At 41.9% G+C, this 20,357-nt stretch overlaps 1 protein-coding gene across 3 annotated transcripts in view; it reads right to left on the reverse strand.

Annotated features, from left to right (window-relative positions):
• ANO2 (anoctamin 2) overlaps positions 1–20,357 on the reverse strand; it is a 279,390-nt gene that overhangs the window by 106,357 nt on the left and 152,676 nt on the right. The gene's annotated exons all lie outside the window — the stretch shown is intronic.

A 20,357-nucleotide genomic window follows, 5' to 3' on the forward strand; every position in this document is an offset into this window, starting at 1 on the left:
AGGATTCTCTGCTCCTTGAAGTCTTTAAACCACGATTTGAGGACTTCAATAGCTCAGACATAGGTGAGAGGTTTTTCGCAGGAGTGGGTGGGTGAGATTCTGTGGCCTGCGTTGTGCAGGAGGTCGGACTAGATGATCGTAATGGTCCCTTCTGACCTTAGTATCTATGAATTGATCTTTTAGCTAAAGGAAATGATAGGTGTGCAAATGGGAGGTACATGAGTTTGCTAGGGTGGAGGTGCAGGACTTTCTTATTGTTTTTGTTTGCTTGTTGCCCAGTTATAATTTATGTTATTCATATGTATAATTTTGTACCATTTCTTTAAAATCAATAGGGTTCCTTATTTTAAAAATAAAAATCCATGCAGACATCATAAACTCTGCAGGAATTCTTGCCATGGAGTTTATGAAAATGGTCCACTAACTACAGTGGAATTTGTAAGATCTGCAGGTTAGTCACAGACCAATGGGCTACTTAACCTTAACTCCAAAAAAGACACATAGGTGCATTCAGAAGTATGTTCATGAAGAAAGAAACGTGACCAACCCACACAGACAAGGACATATTTCTTATCCAGTAAGTACACAACAAGTTGATGTTCTAAAAATCTGGACAAACTTGTACCCTTTAAAATATCAAAGTCATGAAACATAAAACAAATCTTGGAGTAGCCTAGACCTTGGCACCATTAGTTAGGACAATAAATATCTGGTTCTGCTGCTATAACAAAGCTTAATGGCATCGTAGAAAAACCTGTCAATGATGCATTATTGCTGGTGTAAAAATCAGACTTGCCAACATTTTGCTGTTCTTCCTTGTGAAAAGCTGGCTGATGACCACAGATGAGGTGGGGGAATGCAACAGTGCTCTCTAGAGGCACAAAAATATGCACAGTTTACAGCTGTTTCATTCATTCTTAATACTATTTATACAACTGTGACTTTTCACAATTCCAGCTATATTGTTGCTGACCTTCTGTTGGTTTCCTAAATTGATACTAATGGAGTTCTTTAAATTTTCTGTAACTATTGGTTTTTCCTCCCAAGGATTTGATTATTTTAATTCTCCCCTCAGACCCTCTACTTTTCTGCCTTTAATTGCTTCAGTTCAGTGCCTTAATTGCCCACTTTGGTAACATTCCATCTCCTTGCCTTAAGCCCACTCAGAGTATTTGGGCCCACTTAATACAATTCTGTTATTTTTAAAAATCCAAATGTATTTTTTTAAATGCAGCTCACATGTCCATTAGATCAACATTTCAATCCTAGCCATGCTGGAATTTAACCAAAAATAGCCATTAGTTTGCATTCTTTCTCATGCCACCTGCTTGCAAAAAGCCATTCCGTTTTGCACCTGGGACAGTTTTGCTAACTCCGGATTCTCTCTCTGAATTTCCTCTGGATTTTCTATTTGATACAGAGAAACGGCATGGCAGTAGTGACCACGTTGGCAGTTTATAGGACATTTCCATGGATGGAACCATAGCATTATTTGAAAAAATAGGTTCTCTTTCCATTAACAGGAAACCCAACAGGCAATTACAGTTGTGAAAATAGCAAAGGAGTTCCACCCTGAGCAACATAACATACCTCAAAAAATAAAAAGGCCAGACCATTGCCACCCCTCCCCACCATGTAAAAAACCACGAGGCAATCATAATTAAGAGGAAAACTCTAAAGTCTTGAAACAGCAGGGTTCTTGCTACATCATTTCCACCTATGAGAGCAGTTTGACAGCCAAAGGACAGGGCATGAATGTGGTTCTCCAATCCTACACACATTTCAAGATCCTTAGGTTGCAGAACATTTGTACAGATACCCAGGCCTTATATGAGATTTCCTGGCTCTCTCTGCTCCCCATGGCAGCACATCATCTTTAACAAGCAAACTCCCAATCCCTCCTTACCTACAAAGGTACACTATTTGAAGGTACTGAGGGAAGGGACTCCTGCAGCAATTAATGCTGATGGGGTAAATAGGTCACATTTTCCACTGCTTCATAAGTGTGATATGTAAACTGGAGAGATTAACAAGGTAGATGTGTGTTGGCAGGGCTGGGAAGATAAGTGATTCTGTATTGATGTATAAAAGGAGGAATAAGACATGTACATGGAGCAGACATAGCTGAACTTTTATGGGGCAAAAATGCCTGGAGAAACAGCCCATATTGAAATAATGGAACATTAATATTTACTTATCAACCTCACCATAGTGGGAAAGGGCAGAAACAATGGATTAATGTGAGGAAGTGGGGAGAGCACACAGCTCCCTCTCCTCTTTAAAAGCAGAGGGCAGCTCCTCCCCTTCCCTGGTTCCAGGAAGCAGTTGTCTATCACAGCTACTCACTACCCAGCTGGAATACAACTCCCTTGATACACTGTGGTAGCTCAGCAACATGGCGGAGCAGGCTGTGGTGCATTATGGGAGATGTAGTCCAATCAGAGAGGTCAGCTCATGAAGGAGAACACGGGCATGAAACACCTGAATTACAACTCCCAAGGGCACCATGTGATAGTTCCAAATCAAGATGTTTCATTTCGGAGACAAAGATGTTCAGTTTTTTATATGTTTTTTTTTTTTTTTTTTTTTTTTTACTGAAAAGTCTGTTTTCCACAGAAAAAAATAAACAATTTTCAACCAGTTCTAATGTTAGGTATAAATCCTGCTAGACATTCTGATATGCCATATTATTCACTGGCTGCCTCTACCTTTGAAAGGGCAGCAGGATTAGATCCTGAGTGTTTAGAGTTTAGCATATTATGGCCCATCCACTAAAAGTCTGAAATGAAAAGGAGAGTTGGTTTTGGGCTACACATCCCATGCAGGCTCCCCAAACCTCAATCAGCTGAAGAAGATCCCCCAGTCTCACCCTGGACACATTCAGTAAGACCTGCATGCCATAAGGTCGTTCCTCAGCTCCCTAAATATATAGCTCAGTATTGCCAGATTCAAACATTCAAAATTAATGAGCCAGGCCTCAAAACACCATGAGTTTGGCTTAAAAATCATGAGGTGGTTTATTTTTTAAAAAAATTGAGTTCATTTTATTGGCCTTTAGGGTATCCCAAGTTCATCTTTTATTTAAGCTCAGTACTAATATGGACACAAGAGCAAATGGATATAAACTGGCCATCAGGAAGTTTAGACTTGAAATTAGATGAAGGTTTCTAACCGTCAGAGAAGTGAAGTTCTGGAACAGCCTTCCAAGGGAAGCAGTGGGGGCAAAAGACATATCTGGCTTCAAGACTAAGCTTGATAAGTTTAGGGAGGAGATGATATGAGGGGTAGCCTAATTTTGGCAATTAATTGATCTTCAACTATTAGCGGTAGATATGCCCAATGGCCTGTGATGGGATGTTAGATGGGGTGGGATCTGAGTTACTACAGAGAATTCTTTCATGGGTGTCTGGTTGGTGAGTCTTGCCCACCTGCTCAGGGTTTAACTGATCACCATATTTGGGGTTGGGAAGGAATTTTCTCCCAGGGCAGATTGGCAGAGGCCCTGGGGATTTTTCGCCTTCCTCTGCAACGTGGGGCACGGGTCACTTGCTGGAGGATTCTCTGTACCTTGAAGTCTTTAAACCATGATTTGAGGACTTCAATAGCTCAGACATAAGTTAGGGGTTTATTACAGGAGTTGGTGGGTGAGATTCCATGGCCTGCGTTGTGCAGGAGGTCAAACTAGATGATCCTAATGGTCTCTTCTGACCTTAAAGTCTATGATTTATTTTTGATACAAACCAAACCAAAAACATCTAACTCCAATACTCAGGTAATTGGGATGTCTCAAGTTCTATCTTTATATACAGTATGGTCCTTGAGGGTTTGTGGCTGCTCTTGGAATTGTAGGTGAGAAACGGTGGTTTGTTAATATGATAGTTAGGTGGAAAGGATGAAAGTAATCATTCATTGGGGAACTGTAACTGTGAATTTTGTGACTTTTAAACTATTATTTTATAACTACAACATTGTAATAGCCTTCTATTAATTTGATTGATAACTAGTTAAATGTTTAACTGTATCTTAAAGTTTTTTGTTTGGGAATTTCCTTAGTTTTTAGTTGCAAGACCAGAGAACGAGATGGGAGAAGGTGACATTAAGCATTAGGCTGCTCTCACTTGCCTTGGCTTCCTGTGGCACCTACATGTTAAAGTACCCAATAATCAGGTGGACGTAGCAGCTCCCTGGCCTTTTTCCTGAGTAGTAGTGTCTATGGTCTCTACACAACATTAATATTACAAAACTACATGGACACACTTGGTTTGCAAATAACCATGATTGCTTAACTATGTACAAACATACAAGGCCTAGCTACATCTATATCCTGCTACTCTGTTAGGTTCTGGTGGCTTCTGCAAAAGAAGACAGGGAGGCTCACCAGAAGACGCTCAAATTATTTAAAGGGATACTGCCCAATTCCTATACCTAAAACCAGCCATGCTCCCTAGAGTGGGGCCCTGGAGGGATCTGGGTTAAGGGCTGTCAAGCCAGTTATATGCAGCTCAAGAATTCCCCCAGTCCAAGAGAATCCCCATGCAGCCAGTAAAACCAACTTTAAGTTTGCACTATTTTAACAATACATATTAATGAACCAGTGAATCTGATCTTTCATGTTGATAACTTGATGTCTGATTCTGTGCCCAGTAAAGTCAATGGCAAAGTTCCCATTGAATTCAACAATGCAGAATTAGGCCTTTCTTGAATAACCAGTTGACAGTGTAGGTTTCTCTGATGTGTGAAGTACCACGATAGTCTTGGTGTTAAGGAGGTATGTTGTAATAACTGGGCCTACACATTTACCCCAATTGTGCATTCAACTGTAAAAAGTGAGGGTAAATTCCTAAGATGTCACAATAACCTATAACAACAAATGGTGATGGGAAAAGGTACGGAAGGGACACAGAAAGACTGAATTAGTCCAAACAAAAAGGCCTACTTATATAACTCTAGGACTGTGTTAAGATCATGCTTAGTAATCAAGAAAAGCATGGAAACAGAAATCAATTAACCAAAGTTGACGTGCTGGAAAGTAGGCCTAATTGGTGAACAAAATAATGAGAGAATGGGCTAGTCTGTCCAACACACCCTTTTGGAGTCCTTAAAGAAAGAGATTTTGGAAGGGAAAAAAATGGCTACTGGATCAAGCTTCACTATCATGGCTGCCACTCCCACCATCTCATAAGACCCCATGCCTTCGTCAAACTTATCAGGAAAGATATCCTGATCTGATCAGGCCAGACAGAGGCCCCAGAAGACATTGACACCTCTACTGGCTCTAGCTGCATCCCAAACACCACCTGGGATGAAATGTGATCGGACTTTAACAATAGCAACAACCACAGCTCCAGCCCATTTCAACTAACTCGTTTCTTTTCCCCAAAAAGTACAGTTATTACGGTATTGAATACCATTTAAGAGACTTTCAAACAAGTGGGTTTCCTTCTAAAAACTCTAGCTAAAAGGAATGGGAACAAGAGATATTGTTAAAATGACAGCCTTACTTAATACCTGCAAAGGGTCCTGTGGCACCTTATAGACTAACAGACGTATTGGAGCATAAGCTTTTGTGAGCGAATACCCACTTCATCAGATGCTCCAATATGTGTATTAGTCTATAAGGTGCCACAGGACTCTTTGCCGCTTTTACAGATCCAGACTAACACGGCTACCCCTCTGTTACTTAATACCTTGCATTTCAAATTCTTTAACAGTTCTTTTTTCTTTACTGGATCTTTAATAAAAGGTTAAAAAGATGTTTGATGGCGTGTTTGTCATGGTACTAGGCAGGCTGAGGTCTCTGTACACCAAACCCCAAACCTTGTGTTTAATATTGGACAGTGACTTGGTTCTGTTAACACCTTTGGCCCATATATTCCATCTAAATTAATACAACTGGTCTCAAACAGCATGACCTCCATTCCCTCTAAAATTGGCTCAGAGTATTTGTGGACTAATAGGCAAGTACTTTCAATAAGTAAGCATGGTATGATGAAAGTCGAGGAGTTCAAAATCACTATTCTAGATCTTTAAGTTTACGGGGTTTGGAATTTCAATCTAGGGGGATTAAATGCCCAAAGGATTTTAACACAAATGTAGTTTATTTCTTTAAAAATGAAGACAGGATTGTAATATGTATGAAATAAAAAATCCTAGGCAAACAGTTTAACTGAATGCAATCTCTACAGCCAATTTAGGTAAATTTTATCCCAAATCTGGGCTTCTGTTTTGACCTTGGAGATTAATTTTATGACATTTACCTTACAAATATGCTCAATAGAAGGTGGAATATACACTCCAAGATGCAAGCATTTGCCACCAGCATACTGCAAAAGCAAAATACTATTTAGCTTATCTTATATGTGAGTCTCTCTATTAAACTGGAAGCTCCACAGATTTCTGGAGATTTATTTTCTAGTTTATGACTTCACTATAATTCTCTAACCTGTTTTTATAGTCTCTGGCTTGTGTACAATATAATAGTAAATCATCTGCATAAACTGCAGACATAGGCTTAATATTTTATTACTTACTGGCAAAACTTCCACTGACTTTCACGAGTGAAGAATAAAGCCTATATGAGTGGGTCTTTCCATTCAGTTAAATACCAAAGATATTTGCACTTGTCTTCCTGTTGTCCCTAAAAGGGTTAGGCCTCAATTCAGGAAAATACTTAAGGAGCAAATACAAATACATTAGAAGAAGAGGAAGACCAAGGACAGGGTTGGCCCATTACTCAATGAGGGAGGGAAACAATAATAGAAAATGTGGAAATGGCGGAAGTGCTAAATGGTTTTTTTTGTTTCAGTTTTCACCAAAAAGTTTAGTAGCAACTGGACATCTAACTTAATGAATGCCAGTGAAAATGAGGTAGGATCAGAGGCTAAAATAGGGAAAGAACAACTTAAGAATTACTTAAACATGTTAGATGTCTTCAAGTCACTGGGGGCTGATGAAATAGATCCTAGAATATTCAAGGAGCTGACTGATACATTAGCGATTATCTTTGAAAAGTCATGGAAGTCAGGAGACATTCCACAGGACTGAAAAAGGACAAATATAGTGCCAATCAATAAAAAGCAGAATAAGGAGAACCTGGTCAGCTTAACTTCAGTACCTGGAGAGATAATGGAGTAAGGCTTTTATAAGGCTTTTGATAGTGTCTCACATGACCTTCTCATAAACAAACTAGGGAAATACAAGCTAGATGGAGCTACTGTAAGGTGGGTGCATAACTGGTTTGAAAACTGTTCCCATAGAGTAGTTATCAGTGGTTCACAGTCAAGCTGGAAGGGCATAACGAGTGAGGTCCCGCAGCGATCCATTCTGGGTCCAGTTCTGTTCAATATCTTCATGATGATTAGATGATTTAGATAATGGCATAGAAGGTACACTTATAAAGTTTGCAGACCAAGCTTGGAGGGGTTGCAAGTGTTTTGGAGGATAGGATTAAAATTCAAAATGATCTGGACAAACTGCAGAAATGGTCTGAAGTAAATAGGATGAAATTCAATAAAGAAAATGCAAAGTACTCCACTTGGATAAGAACAATGAGTTGCGCACGTACAAAATGGGAAATGACTGCCTAGGAAGGAGTACTGCAGAAAGGGATCTGGGGGTCATAATGGATCACAAGCTAAATATGAGTCAACAGCTGAGTTCCCTCTAAGCTGCGCGGCCATGCAGCAGGCTATAAAGGGCTGCGCAGCAGGGGCCTGGAGAGGAGAGAGGTAGGAGGTGGGCGGGCACTCGGGAGGGGAGCAAGATGGGGCATGCAGGGCTGTTGCGGGCCTCTCCTCCAGCCCCAGAGCTCTGTGCTGCTGGCGGGGAGAGAAGGGCCCCTCCTCCAGAGCTCACTGCTGCCGGCAGGGAGAGGACTGGGGGGAGTCTTCTGGCCCCAGCCCCGGGGCAGCATGCCTGCACCCCAAACTCCTCATCCCTGGCCCCACCCCAAAGCCCACACCCCCAGCCAGAGCCCAGCCCCTCATGCCCTCTCCCAGCACCCCAACCATCTTCCTCAGCCCTGAGCCCCCTCCCACACCCCTCATCCCCAGAGCTCTCACTCCCAACCAGAGCTCTCATCTCCCCACACCCCAACCCTCTGCCCTACCCTGAGCCCCCTCCCACACGCTGAACACCTCGGCCCCCACCCCATTAATTTTGTTATGTGCACCAATATGGAGGTGATTTGTCACACATCACCTCCATATTGGTGCACATAACAAGATTAATTCCGCACATGAGTGGAAAAATTTAGAGGGAACACTGCTCTCCAATTCATCCACATCTTTCCCAAAATGTGGCACCCAGAATTGGACAGAATACTCCAGCTGGGTGCCACATTTTGGGAAAGATGTGGATGAATTGGAAAGCAATGTTCCCTCTAAATTTTCCCACTCATGTGCGGAATTAATCTTGTTATGTGCACCAATATGGAGGTGATGTGTGACACATCACCTCCATATTGGTGCACATAATAAAATTCATTTGGCTGGGATGGGGCCAAGGGATTCAAAGTGTGGGAGGGGGCTCAGGGCTGAGCAGAGGGTTGAGGTGAGGGGGTAAGAGCTCTGGCTGGGGGTGCAGGCTCCAGGATGGGGCCGGGGATGAGGGGTTTGGGGTGTTAGATGGGGCTCAGGGCTGGGGAAGAGGGTTTGGGTGCAGGGGTGGTGAGGGCTCTGGCTGGAGGTGTGGGCTCTGGGATGGGGCTGGGGATGAGGGGCTCAGGGCTGGGGCAGAGGGTTGGGGTGAGGGGGTATGGGCTCTGGTTGGGGGTGTAGGCTCTGGGGTAGGGACGGGAATGAGGGGTTTGGGGTGAAAAACTGGAGTTGGGAGAGACAGCGTCAGACTTTCCTCTCTCCCTGCCTCCTCAGCGCAGCTGGGGCTGCAGAGAGGCAGCTGCTGGGGCTGGGAGAGGGTTGCATCTCTCCCTGGCTGCCACACGCAGCTCAGCTGGGACTGGGAAGGACACCCCAAAGTTAGTCTCCACCCCCACCTGACCCCACCGACCTCCACCTACCCCCTATTTCCCCCACCTACTCCCTATTTCCCCCACCACCTCACCTTCCACATCCTCTCCAGGGTCCAGGAGGCACCTAATTACTGGAGCCATGCTTGTGCAGCTCCACTAATTAGGTCCACAGACCTACGTTCCCTCCTGTGCTGCTTAGGCGTGCACCTTAGAGGGAAGGTAGTTGGAGAGTCCAGAGAAGAGCAACAAAAATGATTAAAGGTCGACAAAACATGACCTGTGAGGGAAGATTGAAAAAATTGGGTTTGTTTAGTCTGGAGAAGAGAAGACCGAGGTGGGACATGATAACAATTTTCAAGTACATAAAAGGTTGTAACAAGGAGGAGGGAGAAAAATTGTTCTCTTTTACCTCTGAGGATAGGACAAGTAGCAATGGGCTTAAATTGCAGCAAGGGCGGTTTAGGTTGGACATTAGGAAAAACTTCCTGTGAGGGTAGTTAAGCACTGGGATAAATTGCCTAGGGAGGTCATGGAATCTCCATCATTGGAGGTTTTTAAGAGCAGGTTAGACAAATATCTGTCAGGGGTGGTCTAGATAATACTTAGTCCTGCCTTTAGCACAGTGGACTGGACTAGAAGATCTCTCGAGAACCCTTCAAGTCCTACAATTCTATGATTCTATGTGCTTAAGTTCATCCCTATTCAGGACAACAATTAAGCACATCTTTAACTTTAATTATGTGCCTAAATCCCAGTATGTGATTAAAGTTGAGCACGTGTTTAAGTGCTATCCTGAAAAGGAATGTTTTCCTGAACTGGCATCCTAATGACTAGCACAAAAAATAAGAACAATAAACAATAATCCTGCCTACTCTCTCTTTTAAGTTCTAAGCTATCTCTGACAGAAACAGTAATTTTTATGTTGGCAGAAGGATGTTCAGAAAGATTAGATACCTATTTTCTAAAACTTGGCCCAAATCCAGATTTTCCAGTCTCCAAGGGTAGAGTAACGCACTCAACCAAGTCAAATGCCTTTTTGATATCTGCAATGATATTTTATTATAATGAACTGACTAGAGTGCTGTGACTGAATGGTACAGACTTTCCTGAACCCCAAAAGGTCCTTTATGGTCATGATATATATAATCCATTCTGCTTTCCTTAGTAAAGAGAAGCAGCAGTATCTTGAACAGTGGAATACAAGGGTTCCAGTGGAAGCTAAGGAACAGGAGAGTTGCTCTCTTAAATTAATGGAATTGAGAAAGGACAAACAGGATCATTCTAATGCCTTTGATTTCAGTGGAGTTATATTAGCATAACACTGGTGTAAAGCAGTGTTGAATCAGGTCAGCAAAATGTAAAATAAGCTTATTTATTCAGTGAAAATTGCTGCTAAGATTTTTCAGACACAGAAGGGGATTTTGACTATATATTTATACCCAAGCAGGAAAACTCACTACACATTTGAAAAAGAAAATGTTGAAAATGCTCAAGGTCTTTTGGAGATTTAAGATCTGATTCTGTTTACCCTGGTGTAAAATTGATGTAACAATGAACAGAACCATGGCTGTTCTTTATAAGTGATTTGATCCAATTAATGAATCAGTTAGCAACTGCAGCAATGGGAACAAGGAGGAAGGGTTCCTAAGGGTTAAGAACTGTCATCAGCATATACATTCTCATATTTTCATTCGTGTTTACTCCTTCAATATTTGTCATTTTAAAACTGTGCTTTGCTAATGGTGCAAGGGACTAGTAGAAAAGAAGAGGAGAGAAAGGACAGATTTGACATAAGCCTCTAACTCAAATGCTGGTAAAAGGAAGTTAACAATAATGAGAAGACAGAAAAAAAGACTTAGAAGACCACAGCCAATTAAAGAAATATTGGGATGATACTGAATTTTCTAAGCAAGGTCACTAGTTAGGGCCACCCAGCCCTAGCAAATCATTTTCCTACAATTAATGGCAAGGCAACTATGGGTGTGTCAGAAATCTTTTTCAGCTCCAATTATCCAAACAAATATTTACAACCAATTATCCCAGTTGTAGCTAGGTGGTAAAGGGATTTAAAGTCATTCTTTTATTTAATTAATCTTAATGAGAACTTCCTAATAAAATATAATAGCGCCAAGCCTGCAGGCTCAGTTTTTCGTCAGTGCTGATACAAGCTTTGATGGGTGTTTTCCCTATGTCAAGGCTGAAGTAAAACAGATTAAGGTCTTTTGTGCTGACCTTTTTATAATGCCTAAAAGGCACTGATGACATATTATTTTCCATGACATTCTAACATATGCTATATTGTGACTATATATGTTAAACCTTTATTTACAATATCACTTCACTTAAATTAACAGTGGAATTAACAATTTTATTTATTTCAATAATTCATCATGCCACTTTCATATTTGATATGATGAGTTAAAAACAAGAGGGAATGCCAAATGTTATTATTCCCAGGCCTTTTTCTAAGTACACAAACCAAGAGACAAGCCCTCTTTTGCTATAAAGAAAGTTTTCCTTGAGACATATGTGGGATCAGCTATTTGGTTTCCTGCCAAATAGGCAAGATATGATGCACAATCATATACTTTCTTATTTGCCAGATCAGCTGAACACTTATTGAAAAGAATGTGAAAAGGAGTCAGGAGCTAATCCTTCTCCCCCTGAAATAAATGGTATGCTTTTTACTGACTCCAATGGGAGTTGGAGCTAGTCCATCTGTGTGTTTACAGAAGAGGGCCTATTTTTTTCATTTCCCGACTTTCGTGCATTTAGATTCATAATCTTAACATTGCATGAATACAGAGACAAGCTTATCATTGACCCATCGGAAGCATCTTTCAACAATCTCTAATGTTCCACAGAGACGATAATCTGAGAATGTTCTATTGCTTAAAAATCTCTAACCACACCACTGATGCTGAAAGTTCCTAAACAAGAACTTCAAAGGTACTATATGGAGAATAGCAAAGAAATGATCAACTGTTTTGCTGTACCGATTACAACTGCTCTCCCCACGTTATTATATTAGCAGAGCCATATGCAGGCATGCACACACACTTATACACTTCATCTGTCTTCTCAACATAACCAAAAGGAAACCTTTTTGGTTACCTAATTTAGAACTACATCGAGATTGTCACTGTAAACCTTTACTTACATAGCAAGTCCTCACTGACACAAATATTTCCACTGACTACAATGGGACTGCGCACATAAGAGTTTCCAAAATCAGTCTCTTAGAGCTTATCATTATCTTTTTAAGTGCATGTAATTATTTCTAATGACTAACTGTTTGCTGCTTAACCTGAGGCATTTAGTGTAAATGTTTTAACTTCTTTAACTTTAAATGAGTTTTCCTTGGAAACAATAAGACCTTAGGGTATTATTGTAATAGTAAATTTCACACCAATCTTTTACAAAGAGCTACCTACCCTCACAATTTCTTCCCCAGTTTCAATACACCTGATAAAATATTTATTAAATATAATAAAACAGCCTGAAACATACAGTATATTATAGACTTAAATCTTGTTCTTTGTTCACCACAGTAGATTAAATACTGTAACAAGTGTTTGCATGAAAGCGATTTTCTATACTATAATCCCCATTGGGCAAGTAATACATTACATCTGCAACATGTTAATTTACATCACTCACTTTAATAAAGGCTGATTTAGAATTTGGTGTTAGGGTATAGTGACTCACATGTTTACTAATTAAAGGTCTGATCCTAACAATGTTGAGTACCTCCAACTCCCATTAGAGTTAATGACTTCAGCAACAGAGTGCTTCAAGTAGTATATTCAAACCTGGTTTAAGAAGATGGAATCCTATTGAAATCAGTGGAGTCACTCCTGTTTATGCAGGGACTGAATTTGGCCCACAGAGTCTAATCTTAGTTTAGGATCCAACAGCACCTGTCTACGCCTGTCCGCACAGAATTTACACCCATGAGTTTATTGCTCCCCTTTCCAGCTAACATATAGCAAAAATTTAGAAAATGTACCTTTATTCACCCAAATAACATAGGACTGACTCACAACTTGTGATATTCAGAGAAATCACTGAAAGCTCCATACTGGAAAGATGCTCTGTTACCAGGCATTTCCAAGTTATGCTTCAAGAGGGTGGTAACCCGTGTTGATTTTCTTCTGCAATACAATGCAATGACTAAATCTTTCTCACGTTAGTCATACAAGTAGCCCCAGGAACGTTGGTGGGCCTACCTGTGGGAGTAAGGCAAGCAGGAATTCCATCACATATAGAAATTTTGATGTAAAAACTCAGGACTTTACAATAAACTTACAGGAAAAGCATCACCGGAACAGAGGGATGATCATACTGGAAATAAGCCACTACCTTACAGAGACCTTTGCTTTTAAATAAATTCTAAACCAGTGGAGTAAATAAGCTCTAACCCAGTAAGTCACAGATGCTGAGCCAAAGTCTTCCGAGAGACCTGTGGCTTCACATCAGATAAGCAAGCGAGAGATGCTGAACACTGGTGCCAGAGATCTGTCACTTAATATAAGAACAGCAATCTAGAGTTGCTGACCAGTGATATCACAGAGGTATGTCTTGACATCAGACCAGCCCACTAACAATGGTGAGCTAATGACTTCACAGAGACCTGGGCCTTGGCATTTGCTTATCATTCTAGACGTGCTGAGACAGAGACCTCATAGAATCCTGGATATTCATAGGAAACCAGAAAGCTACAGATGCTGATCCAATAATCTCATAGAGGCCTCTACCTGGACACAAGTCTAGAAGAGATAGAAGGGCTGCACTAGCAATCTGACAACATCCTGTGCCCTGGCTTCCTGCCCAGGTACCGAGTTAGAGACCGCTGGGAAACCTGTGCCTTGACATAAACCATCGTGCTAAAGCTGTTGAGCTAGTGACTCCACGAGTACCTTACAGGCACCTAAGGGAGAGAGAATATGCCTTCTTAAAAGTATGTAAAATAGCTATTCTATATTTAAAACTTCATCATTTTAAAGTCCAGTTTCTCAGGACTTTCCAGAGCTAAATGCACGTGCTGAATGTCCCATTAAAGAACCGGGGATTTCCTCTTTCCCTTGGTCTAGAGTGATTATTTCCAGCCCTGAAATGTACAGTCTGTACCACAAACCACAGTAGCCTGGTGTTTGTTGAGGACAGAGATGGGCAGGGAGGAGAAAGCCATTTTTGAGGGCAAGAGGAAATAATCGTTGTGGCAAGGTGATTAAATACAAATTTGGCTGTCTGAAAACGGCTCAGAGGTTTCGAACTTTCAGAGTAGTCCGCGGTGAGATGGATTTGCAGGTAGATAGCAGGTAAGGTGGTTAAAGCTGCAGGATGAGCACATTTATTAAAGAGCCCTGCAAACAAACGCAAGTGAAAGGTCCTGCCCTTTGAATAACTGTACAGGAGCCTCTGTCCTATTTTCAAAAGAGACTCAGATATTTAGGAGCTTAAGTCTTGATGAAAGACAATGTGCTTTAAACTCCTAAGTGCTGCAGTCATTTTTAAAAATGGGACATAGGCACTTTTGAACATTTTACCCCTAAGGTCATAATTTTAGTAATGGTTTTGATCTGTTTTTATTGGATTCTGGAACTAAAAGCACTGTTAGGGGACTGCAGAGCCCTCATATAGGCTGCACCCTTAAACGTCCCTGTGTCCCTGGGCTGAGGCCCCTTTGCCCTTCTTGTTATTAATGTTTATTTCGTCACTGTTTTAGCGTGTGTTTTGTTTAACGTTGTAATGCATGTTTGGGCTCAGCAGCAGGGAAAACTGTGGTGGGGTATTTCTGGACATACTGTGTACATGACACGTGACCATCACAAGGCGCATACATAGCTATATAAGGGTGTACTAAAAGCTTCTCTGTGTGGTGGAGAGGTGACAGACTCTGAACAGAGAGGAAGGTTCATCTGGCCACAACCAGTACGCTTCGCTGAACCACCCAGCAGGGAGAGAGATTGTTTACTTTACTTGCTGCACTGTCACCTGGGATCACATATTAGGATTCTATTGTAGTTTTCAATAAATGGTTAAAATTCACCTGGTCTCTCTCAAACTGAACTAAATTGCTCTAGGGGAAAGAGCAGTTCATAACAACACCCATCAGGGAGTCAGAATACTTGTGAATATTTGCTATGCAATGGCAACGGGGTGACTCTGTCTGTGCAAACCAGTATCATATCTGTCTGAGTGGCAAACCCTATTACATTGTGACAGACTGTACCCCTGTATTCACGCCTTGCTCACTATTATAATAATCTTTGTACAAAGTATGCCTTGTGAGGTATCATTTGAAAACTCAGAATTTGCTGGTCATTATTGTCCTGGTAACATGTGTGTTGCAACATTGTACAAAGAGTTATAAGATACCACTGTATGGTGTTACCAACACATTTTCCAAGTCTGGGGAGTGGCCAAACCAGGTCCTTAGAAACAACCTAATGCCTTAGCCAAGTGTAAACAAGGCCAATAGGCCATTACCTGCTAAATGGACATTCTTTGGCAGAAAAGGGGGAATGGGCAAAAAATATACATCTTAGCAAAGATACAGCATGGAGTTCCCCTCCATATAGACTGCCTGTCACTATACTCCCAGCTGGAAATGCTTCTCAAAGTGGAGAGAGGACTATAAAAAGGAAGGGGAGACACCTCAAGAGCACCCCTCTCTTTCTCTCTGCCTACCACATAAACAGCACCTGAAAGATAGAGGAAGCAGCGTTGGATTAGGAGAGGCCAGTAATCTGCTAAAGCATGTGGTGAGTAAACCTTGCTTTGAATTTAACATAGTTTGTTAAGTTAGACACTAGTTGTGTTTGATCTTTATTTTACTTGTAACCATTTCTGACTTTTATGCCTCATTACTTGTACTCATCTAAAATCTATCTCTCTGTAGTTAATAAACTTGTTTTATAGTTTTATCAAATCCAGTGTGTTTGAATTGAAGTGCCTGGAAAACTCCATTTGGGGTAACAGGACATGTGCATGTTATTTCTGTCAATTAAATGGTAGAGTTTATATAAGCATGTATTGTCCTGGAGAGGACCGGGCAGTACAGTACATACATTTCTGGGGGGAAATCTAAGACTGGGAGTATGTTGGGGGTCACCCTGCAGTATAAACAAGGCTGGTAAGAGCCAGTGTGTGGCTGACTGCAGCACACACATAGACATGGCTGGGAATGACATGAGAAGGCTGTTTCTGAGCAGGCTGGGACTGAGGGCTATAGCAGCAAAGCAGTGTAAAGGGCACCCCGTGTTAGAAGGCAGGGAGACATTGCTACAGCTCATGAAAGCTTATGCTCAAATAAATTGGTTAGTCTCTAAGGTGCCACAAGTACTTCTTTTCTTTTTGCGAATACAGACTAACACGGCTGCTATTCTGAAACCTCTGTAACTGTGTAACTCACCAAATGGGAAAAGAAGCATTAATTAAGGTAACACACTCAATATGGCCCACTGAAGGCACCAGAGAAGAGAGGTCCTATTGATTGAATACCTAACTCTCTTCAGGAAGGGGAAGCCTACTGATGAACTCATCCCATCAACTTTGGTATCTGGAATGGAGGGAGATAAAAATCCCTAACAAGGAGAACCTGAATCTCTTTCTTGCTATCTGGACTCTGAGGGGCAAAGATTCCTGAACATAAGCAAAGAGATCCCCATGCTGCTTGGTCTGGGTTAGCCCTGAAAGACACTTTGAACTGATCGATTACTACAACTCTGCCACCTTTTGAATCACAGACTGGAACTCATTTGTGTATACACGCTTGTTAGCTTTAACCTGCAAATAAACTCTCATTTCTTTTTCCTACTGAATAAACCTTAAGTTAGTTTATTACAGGATTGGCTACTAGCATTGTCTTTGGTGTGAGATCTAAGGTACAAACTGATCTGGGGTAAGTGACTGGTCTCTTGCGACTGGAAACAACTGGAGTATGTTTTGATTTGTGGTGTAAGTAACCATTTATCACATAGTCCATCTTATCTGGGTGGCAAGATAGCCTGGAGCATCCAAAGCATCTGTGACTTCATTATAAGACTACTGTAGTACTTTGGGAGCTCACACTTGTTACCAGGCTGATGAAATCTTATTATAGTACATACAACAGGTTTGGGGTATCTGCCCTGCTTTTTGAGAGTCTGACCTCAGGCTGGCACTCTCAGTCATGAGCCACTCCAGACAGTGTGACAGTGGCACAAATGCTCTCACAGTCCACGGGAGATAAAGGATGCTCAGCACCTCTCTGGAAGCAATCAACACCTTGCAGGGTCGAACCGTTACTGAATGGGCTAAGCACCAAGCTACAGAGACACTGATGTCCCCAGCAGAATGCGACTGTCACTAAAGAAAAGGGCACACTTGGCTTTGTTTGTCCAAATGAAACCATGGCCAAGCAACAAGTTGACTTGATTGGGCTCAGGAGGTAAAGGCACCCAGCTGGATGATGAAAACGAGTATCACCTTTCCTCTCTGAAAAGCGAGAGCAATTTTAGAACTCACATTGGTGCAATAGGTAAAATAGCATTCAATGTGTGTGTGTATATATATATAAACACATCTCTTTAGGTGAAATTTCCAATGAATTCTTCCCATTTGTGTGCTCCTGGCTCTTTAAGTAGCTTCTCAGACTCTGATTTATAGTCTGATTATACTTCATTTTCTTTTACAATGATTTTATTTCTAACCTTTGATGCTGGGGGCTATCCATTCCCCATTTAAGCTGGCTCACTACCTTGCTCATCCTAGCCTCAACAAAAATGTAATTTGTGCAGTATCACTCACTCTCTTATTCTCAATTTTCACTTACTTTAAACAAGAGAGGTGCACATCATTTCCTTTATTTACCTATTATAGTGTTTAATCCCTTATTAGGGATGCCCAGAAAACTGCTCGTTGCCTAATGGAAAAGCTCTCCATCCTCTGTGTCTGAGCTCCTGTCTGGCAAAACTCCCTGTTCACATTGGGCCAGATCCAACACCCATTAAAGTCATTGGGAATCTTTCCACTGACTTCCATGGTTGTTGGATCAAGCCCACTAGGTGGCAGTTAATTTTATCTGACTGGATAACTCATTGGCTACACTACAAGAACTCAGTGATGATCTGCAGGAGAAAGGGGGTAGTTAAGTTCCTTCATATGCTGCAACATCAAATTTATTTGGCCAGGCCTGAATTCTGGAGTTATCTCCAGTTCATGCACTGTTTCTTTTCAGTATATAAACAGGGTAAAGAGGTTCCTTCAGTCTCAAGATTGGACACGTTTCTGAATACCTTGACTTAGTTGTAACATGTGGCATACACAATATAAGCTACATTTAGCCAAGTCTAATGCAGGGAGTCTTCAGGGATTTATGAATGCCTGGGAAATAGACCTCAATCAGACTTTTACAAGAGGGGAATGGGAATGAGCACTTGCTTTCAGGTCTGAAACAGCCAGAGAAAGCTAACCACACCTCATAATGGTAAAAAAGTTACACATTTATTTATTTTTTCCATATACAGGATGCTGCTATTGCAACTCTCTAGATCAGTGGTTCTCAAAGCCGGTCCGCCGCTTGTTCAGGGAAAGCCCCTGCCAGGCCTGACTGGTTTGTTTACCTGCCGCGTCTGCAGGTTCGGCTGATCGCGGCTCCCACTGGCCGCGGTTCGCCGCTCCAGGCCAATGGAGGCTGCAGAAAGGGCGGCCAGCATGTCCCTTGGCCTGCGCCACTTCCCGCAGCCCCCATTGGCTTGGAAAGGTGAACCACGGCCAGTGGGAACCATGATCGGCCGAACCGGTGGATGCGGCAGGTAAACAAACTGGTCCGACCCGGCAGGGGCTTTCCCTGAACAAGTGGCGAACTGGCTTTGAGAACCACTGCTCTAGATGCATTTACAGTAAGACCAGTGACACAGTATGTCAGCCAGCCAATGTTACCCAACACAAATGGAATAGCTACTCAGGCAAACCAAAACTTCCCAAACCACCCCCTCGAAAAAACAAACAAACAAACAAAAACGACCTGGGTAAACAGCTGAGTGTTTGAGCATTTCCGCCAGGTCAACAAACACTGCCTGGGTCAGATCAATGGGTTAGCAGATTCCATAGTCAAAGCCTTCCACTGAGAATTCCTCATCCCCAGCCACACAAGTGACAGTTTTGTCAGCTTGAGAGTCCAAACTGATCTCAGTTGACTAGGTAATATATGGGTAAAGAGGCAGTCATTAAGAGTACATATACAATGCTGCTGGGAGCATGCTGTCCAGCGCAGATAGGCAGGCAGGCGCAAGCTCTGCTTGAGCTAGCACATTAAAAGTAGCCATGTAGCTGAGGATGGTGGCTCAGGCTGACTGCCCGAGTACACACCCACGAGGACCGGGAGGGTTTGTGCTCAGGTCGCTAGCCCGAGCCGCTGCCCATTCTATCCCAGCTACACTGCTACTTTTAGCGTGCTAAAGCGAGCAGAGCTAATGTGTGTCTGTCTACCCCTGCTGGCAAACACACTCCCAACTGCAGAGTAGACATACCTCAGGGTGTGTCTTCACAGCCCAGTTAGCTACAGTTATAAGTTGAGTGTTACCCCTAATTTGAATCCCATCCACACACAAAAATTTCTAGCTCAAATTAACTGGTGCTTTAAGCTCAAGACAGCTAGGGTATCAGGGGGCTGGGTTGAAACTCAAGTGATGCTGAACCTCCAGCTAGTCATGCGGTGGGAATGCAACAACTCAAGTTACAACAAAGCATCAGCAGCTAATCTAGTCACTCTGTGCTGCTAATCAAAACAGCCTGTGTAATTTAGTGTTGTTCTGAAGTGGGATTGCTCTCACTTAAGCCAGGCTAGCTCAAGTGCAGTAACTCACGTGTACTAACTTGAGCTAACTGTAGCAGTGAAGATGACACAAGACTTTGTAGATCATAGGCAATATTTTGGATTGTACCTGGAAAAAAGTGGGAACCCAGTGTGGTGTGTACTATGCTCCAAATCAGACTGCTAAGGAAACGGGCCTCTGAATACTGCCCTAGAGGCCTGAACCTGCACCATTGTAATTCAATGGGTGTTTTGCAGGATTGCGCCCTATCTGAAGTTTCACCCAAAAAGAGTTTCACAATAATCCAGTTTGGAATATGCAAAAAGTAGAGCTGGTTGGGTTTTTTTTATTTCAATTTTTAAAAATAGGAAAACTGTTGATTTTTTGGTGAAATTTCTTTCTGGTTTTTATTTTAAATTTCAAAAAATAATGAAAATATTGCCCTCCCTCCCCCCGCCTTTTTTATACTACCTGTAATAAAAAGTATCAAAGTAAGCCTTCCTTGTATAGTGAGGAATGGGCTAAGCAGACAAACACTGAAAGGGCAGAGTGGTAAATTCATACATATGCTGTGGGAGTGCCCCACT

The sequence above is a fragment of the Chelonia mydas genome, chromosome 1, assembly GCF_015237465.2.
Source record: "Chelonia mydas isolate rCheMyd1 chromosome 1, rCheMyd1.pri.v2, whole genome shotgun sequence".
Taxonomy (NCBI): Eukaryota; Metazoa; Chordata; order Testudines; family Cheloniidae; genus Chelonia; species Chelonia mydas.